The sequence below is a fragment of the Triticum aestivum genome, chromosome 7B (genome assembly GCF_018294505.1).
Source record: "Triticum aestivum cultivar Chinese Spring chromosome 7B, IWGSC CS RefSeq v2.1, whole genome shotgun sequence".
Lineage (NCBI taxonomy): Eukaryota > Viridiplantae > Streptophyta > Magnoliopsida > Poales > Poaceae > Triticum > Triticum aestivum.
Window position 1 is genome coordinate 665,325,651 of NC_057813.1, and position 7,102 is coordinate 665,332,752.

Consider the following 7,102-nt stretch of genomic DNA (forward strand, 5'->3'; position numbering starts at 1 on the left):
CTATTACAGTGGCCTCCATTTTCGTCCAATAAGCTTTAACGTGGGCTAGAGCCATCCGCGCACCCTCTATGCACGCCGACCTCCTCATGGCGTCAATCCGAGATACGGCTCCAAGAAATTGCTGCACCAAACCAAAGTAGTTGTCCGGCTTAGGCCCTTTCGGCCAAAGATGGTCTATTACAGGCCGCATTGCAAGTCCGGACAGCCTGTGGAGCTCCGCCATAGCAACCACCTTCTCATTCAGTGGCAACGGGCGAGTGGGAGCATTGAACTGCGACCAGAAAAGTTTCTCCACTTCTTCATCGCCTTGACCCTCAAAGAACTTGACAGCATCAGCCGTACTACTCGCCAAGTCCGCATATGCGTCTGCAGGACTCAAGCGCCCATCCAGGGGAGCATACTTCGGATCTAAGAACTTCGTCCGCAGTAATTACGAGCCCCCAGCCACGATTTTGTCAGCTTGTTGGAGCTCCTCACGCATACTGCGGATCTCGGTCCGCATCTCCTTGGCGGCATTCAGTGCCTTGTCCAGCTCGGCCGAACTAGCCTTATTCTCCTTATCAAGGAGTGTGTACCGGTCGGCGGCATTTTTAACTCCCCAGCCATTTCAGCTATCTTTTCCTCGCTTAGGCGATGAGCAGCCTGTTCGCCTCCCAATTCTTCGGCCGCCTTTAGGGCAGCCGCATTGCTAGTCCGAGCTTGTTCCTTCACTTGAGCAAGTTCCGCCCTCAGGGCCTCCACGGCAGCAGCACCATCTGCAGTGCAAACACATGGCATTAATATTATGCCCCTTTTGCATTTTCCTATACATAATAATAAGGAAAACCAAGCACATACCCTGTGACTCCTCAAGCCATTTATTCACCATCGCGATATCGGCATCGATGGATCCGATTTGCCTCCTTAGTTCGGCAACTTCAACAGACTGGTGGGCTGCCGGATCCTTGTATACCTGCGCACATATATGGCGCAGTCATTAGTATATGATCCCCCGTTTGCCGCCTATGGCGGGTAACCAGAGTCTTAGGGGCTACTATCTATAGGGAGCACACCTAGTGCGTGCTTCATAACTAAAAAGTTGTGCATTTTTCACTACATACCTCAAAGCCTTTGAGCAGGCTTGTAAATGCCTCATTCAAACCGCTGGTGGCGGATGAAATCTTCGTGAGTACTGTGCTCATTAACGAACGGTGCTCCTCCGAGAGCGCGACTCACTCCAGACGGCCCGTCAGTACATCCGGCCGGACACTGAACTGTGTCGAACCCTTCTCATCGCCCCCCGTGGGAGCCAAATGCTCCGGGCTCAGGGCGGCTGACGTGTTAGCCTCCGGCTTCGGCAGATCCGGACTCCTCCGTGACGACACCTCCGTGTCGCCCGCTTCATGAGGCAGAGAGGTGGGTGGAGTCTCGCTCTCCATCATCTCCGGACGAAGGTCCCCCGAAGACGAACTCTATTGAGAAGAGCTGCTCGCCGGACTACGAAAGACGAAGTCCTGGTTATGGATCTCGAAGTAACGTCACACCTTCGAATTAATGAATAACTTACGACTCGGTAGAGGGCTGGCCCGTTGGTGGGCACGACGTGGTGAGGGCGCCCGTCGCGGTAGAGCCCCTTGGTGATGCTTTCTTCCCTTGCTTGGGCGTCTCCGCCTCCAAATCTTTGGAGGCGGCCCTCTTCTTCCCGCGTGGGCAGGAGGCTTTGACCTCCCCTTCCTGGCTATCCTCCATAGGAGGGTTAGCGATTTCCCTGGTCTGGATGCGCAGCGCGTGAAGTTCGGCTTCACTGCCCTTTCCTTCGCCTTTCCCTGAAGGGATTTTGCTAAGCGCCCGGTCCAGCATCTTTGCAATGGTTGGACCAGGAGAGCCTTCAGGAAGTGGTGCCGGACACCTGGTTCTCTTCGCCTTGTCGAGCCACTCCTGGCCGCGGAGGGATTGTTAGAATAATAGTCATGATAAGTATAAATGAAGTGTCCGGCTTTAAGGTTACTTACTTGGGCATCTAGGCGATTGCAGCTTAGGCCCGCATCCTCGGTGGTGTCCGGAGACTTTACATGTGATCCGAAGAGTAACTTGCACATACCTTCGAGCGTCAGGTCGAAGAAGTTCTTAATAGTCTGCGGACCCTCCGGATTAAACTCCCACATCCAGAGAGGCCGACGTTTGCACGGCAACATCCGCCGGACTAACATTACCTGAATTATGCTGACAAGATTTATGTCCCTTTCAATAAGCTCCCGGAAACAATTCTGCAGTTCTGGTACATCGCCATCAGTCCCATAATTCCGTCCCACATCGGTCCAAGACGCCAACTGTGATGGAGGGCCTGAGCGGAACTCGGGGGCAGCTACCCACTTTGTGCCTCTGGGAGCAGTGACATAGAACCATCTCCGTTGCCATACGTCGGATACTTCCGGAAAAGAACCCTCTGGCCATGGTGCATCAGTGTTTCTGCTTATTATAGCGCCTCCGCACTCCGCATGTCTCCCCTCGATCATATTCGGCTTCACATTGAAGGTCTTCAGCCATAAGCCGAAGTGTGGGTTGATGTGGAGAAAAGCCTCGCACACAATAATGAAAGACGAGATGTGGAGGATGGCGTCTGGAGCCAGATCATGAAAATCCAACCCATAGTAGAACATGAGCCCCCTTACAAAGGGGTCGAGGGTGAGGCCCAGGCCCCGGAGGAAGTGAGGAATAAACACGGCGCTCTCATTGGGCTCCGGCCTGGGGATAATTTGCCCCGGAGCAGGAAGCCGGTGCTGAACATCGGCGGTCAGGTATCCGCCCTCCCTAAGCTTCACAATATCCTCCTCCTGAATCGAGGAGGCCACCCACCGGCATGTTGCGTCGGATCCGGACATACTGGAGAATCTGGGGTGCTGGAGCTTAGGTTTTGAGTGCTGAAGCTCGAGGTACGAGAAGAAGCAGGTGAGATGGTAAAAAGGCATAGGCCTTGACCCCTTTATAAAAGGGATGAATACCAAGAGTCCTCAGCGTGACCGCTTGAGACTTATCTAAAATACGCAGAATCATATCAACGGACGCCGTGGGGTCACATATGCCCATATTGATAAAAGAGACCGTATTAAGGGGGACACGATCTCTGCTTTGGCAGGACATACCAATAAAACCGCCTCGCAACGCGAGTCGAGGTGGAGCAGGAGACGCCGGTTCGTGTTGGACCAGGCCACAATGCAAGGGCACGACGTGCAAAAATTGCCAGCAGAACAGATTTATGCTAGGGTATGTGAAGATCATCTTGCAGATCCGGACACGATCTATGTGTTCGATAAACATCTTGGAGTATTCGTAGGAGGAACCCGCCTTGCAATGCCGAAGACAAGACTGCAGGCCGGACTCATCATCATTAAAGCCTGGTTCAGGGGCTACTGAGGGAGTCCTAGATAAGGGGGTATCCGGACAGTTGGACTGTATACATCGTCCGGACTATAGAAGCGTCAAGACTCAAGACTTCGGCTCGTGTCCGGATGGGACTCTCCTTTGCGTGGAAGACAAGCTTGGCGATCCAGATATTATGTTTCCTTCCTTGTAACCGACTCCATGTAAACCCTAGCTCTCCGGTGTCTATATAAACCAGAGAGGATGGTCCTTAAAAGGCCGATCACAATTACAATCATACCATCATAGGCTAGCTCTTAGGGTTTAGCCTCTACGATCTCGTGGTAGATTTACTCTTGTACTACACATATCTTCAATATTAATCAAGCAGGAAGTAGGGTTTTACCTCCATCGAGAGGGCCCGAACCTGGGTAAACATTGTCTTCCTTGCTTTCGGTTACCATCAGCCTAAGACGCATAGATCGGGACCCCCTACCCGAGATCCGCCGGTTTTGACACCGACAGTCTCCAAACCCTCACAAACTTTCCGGGGGTAGTCACAATGGTCGATTCCTCACCGAATGACTCCTACCGCCTAGGAGTCTCCAACCTCAAAGAGTAACAAGAACGATGGAGAAAAGCTCAAGACTTGCTCAAATCACGAATTCCTTTGATGCAAAGAAGGGGAAGGATTGGATCTATCACATTTGTGGATCACTTCTCTCAAATGCTCCCAAATCCCTTAAGGATCTAAGATTTGGAGGAGGAGAGTGAGAGAGAGAGAGTAAAAAGTGTTCTTGAGGATGTTTGAAGTGAATGGTCAACCCTCCCTCGAGATAGGAGAGAGATATTTATAGTATGCTAGCCGTTGGGACCAAAACCGCACAGCAGCGTCGGCCGTCCGATACACATCGGACGACCTTGGGCTCGGTACACACCGGATGTCCGACAGGGACTGGAAGTCCGATGGTTTGGCTTGGTATAGAAGGTACAGGACGACCGGAGTATTCCGGACGTCCAATGTTTTGGCTCGGTATAGAAGGTACCGGACGACAAGAGGATCCCGGACGCACGATGTTTTGGCTTGGTATCAAAGGTACCGGACGTTCGGTGGACACCGGCCATCCGATGTTTTTGTACTGATGAGGAGAAGTCGGACGTCCGGTGGAAACCGTGAATTTAATGTTTTGGCTCTGGAAAGGAGGTACCAAACGTCTGGTGAATACCGGTCGTCCGACACACATCGCTCGTCTGACAGAACCAAGGCACAGAAGATGAGATCCTGAAGTAGATCATTTGAGCAAGACTTTTAGCGAGACCCCATGTTCCCCTCTTAATAGTGTGGGTCCCTATACTCAAGAACAAGCATAAAAAGGTGCCTAAGCTAGTAGACTTGTTTCTTCATTCTTGAAGAAGATAAATATTTCCGAAGTCTTAATCCACACACACATGATCCCGAGGGGACTAAACCTGAGATATACTTGACAAACTTTGTTAATCCCCTATGAGTATATTGTCATCAACATCAAAGTAAGACTAAGGGCATGATTGCACTTTCACATGCTAGGTTCCCCAACATTGGCATCCGAGCCAGGTCTATGCGTAGATGATATGCACGAGTAGAACACAAAGAGTTGTGGGCGGTGATCGTCATATTGCTTCCCACGAATGTCTTATTTTGATTCGGCAGTATTGTTGGATGAAGCAGCCCGGACCAACCTTACATGACCATGTTCATGAGACCGGTTCCACCGACAGACATGTAACTAGTTTTCATAAAGGTGGTTGGCGGGTGTCCGTTTCTCCAACTTAGTTGAATCGAATTTGACTGCGGCCGGTCCTTGTTGAAGGTTAAAACAACAAACTTGATAAATCACCGTTGTGGTTTTGTGCCGTAGGTAAGAACGGTTCTTGCTAGAAGCCCATAGCAGCCACGTAAAACTTGCAACAACAAAGTAGAGGACGTCTAACTTGTTTTTGCAGGGCATGTTGTGATGTGATATAAGTTGTTGTATGAGATGATCATGTTTTGTAAAAGTAATCGGCAACTGGCAGGAGCCTTATGGTTATCTCTTTATTGTATGAAATGCAAACGCCATGTAGTTGCTTTACTTTATAACTAAGTTATAGAAGCAATAGTTGGCTAGATGGCCACGACGCTACGATGGATATCAAGGTGTCAAGCCAGTGACAATGGAGATCACGACGATGCTTTGGAGATGGAGATCAAAAGCACAAGATGATGATGGCATATCATGTCACATATTTTGATTGCATGTGATGTTTATCTTTATGCATCTTATTTTTCTTAGTACGGCGGTAGCATTATAAGATGATCTCTTAACTAAATTTCAAGGTATAAGTGTTCTCCCCGAGTATGCACCGCTGCGATAGTTCTTCGTGCTGAGACACCACGTGATGATTGGGTGTGATAGGCTCTACGTGCACATACAACGGGTGCAAGACAGTTTTGCACATGCTGAATACTCGGGTTAAACTTGACTAGCCTAGCATGTATAGACATGGCCTCGGAACACTAGAGATCAAAAGGTCGAACGTGAATCATATAGTAGATATGATCAACATAGAGATGTTCACCATTGATGACTACTCCATCTCACATGATGATCGGACATGGTTTAGTTGATTTGGATCACGTATCATTTAGATGGCTTGAGGGATGACTATCTAAGTGGGAGTTTTTAAGTAATATGATTAATTGAACTTAATTTATCATGAACTTAGTCCTGATAGTTTTTGCATATCTATGTTGTAGATCAATGGACCGTGCTACCATTCCTTTGAATTTTAATGTGTTCCTAGAGAAAGCTAAGTGAAAAGATGATGGTAGCAACTACACGGACTGGGTCCGTAACTTGAGGATTATCCTCATTGCTGCACAGAAGAATTATGTCCTTGATGCTCTGCTAGGTGAAAGGCTTGCTGCAGGAGCAGATGCTGATGTTATGATGTCTGACAAGCTCGATCTGATGACTACTCAATAGTTCAGTGTGCCATGCTTTATGGCTTAGAATTGGGACTTCAAAGACATTTTGAACGTCATGGACCATATGAGATGTCCCAGGTGTTGAAGTTAATATTTCAAGCAAATGCCCGAGTTGAGAGATATGAAGTCTGCAACAAGTTCTATAGCTGCAAAATGGAGGAGAAAAGTTATGTCAGTGAACACATACTCAGAATGTCTGGATATCATAATCACTTGACTCAGCTGGGAGTTAATCTTCCAGATGATCGTGTCATTGACAGAGTTCTCCAATCACTGCCACCAAGCTATAAAGGCTTCGTGATGAACTATAATATGCAAGGGATGGAAAAGACTATTCCCAAGCTCTTCACAACGCTCATCAAGTGTTGATGGTTAACAAGACCACTAGTTTCAAGAAAAAGGGCAAGGGAAAGAAGGGGAACTTCAAGAAGAATGGCAAGCAAGTTGCCACTCCCGGGAAGAAGCCTGAGGGAGTCCTGGACTAGGGGGTGTCCGGATAGCCGAACTATCATCATCGGCCGGACTCCAAGACTATGAAGATACAAGATTGAAGACTTCGTCCCGTGTCCGGATGGGACTTTCGTTGGCGTGGAAGGCAAGCTTGACAATATGGATATGTAGATCTCCTACCATTGTAACCGACTCTGTGTAACCCTAGCCCTCTCCGGTGTCTATATAAACCGGATGGCTTTAGTCCATAGGACGAACAACAATCATACCATAGGCTAGCTTCTAGGGTTTAGCCTCCTTGATCTC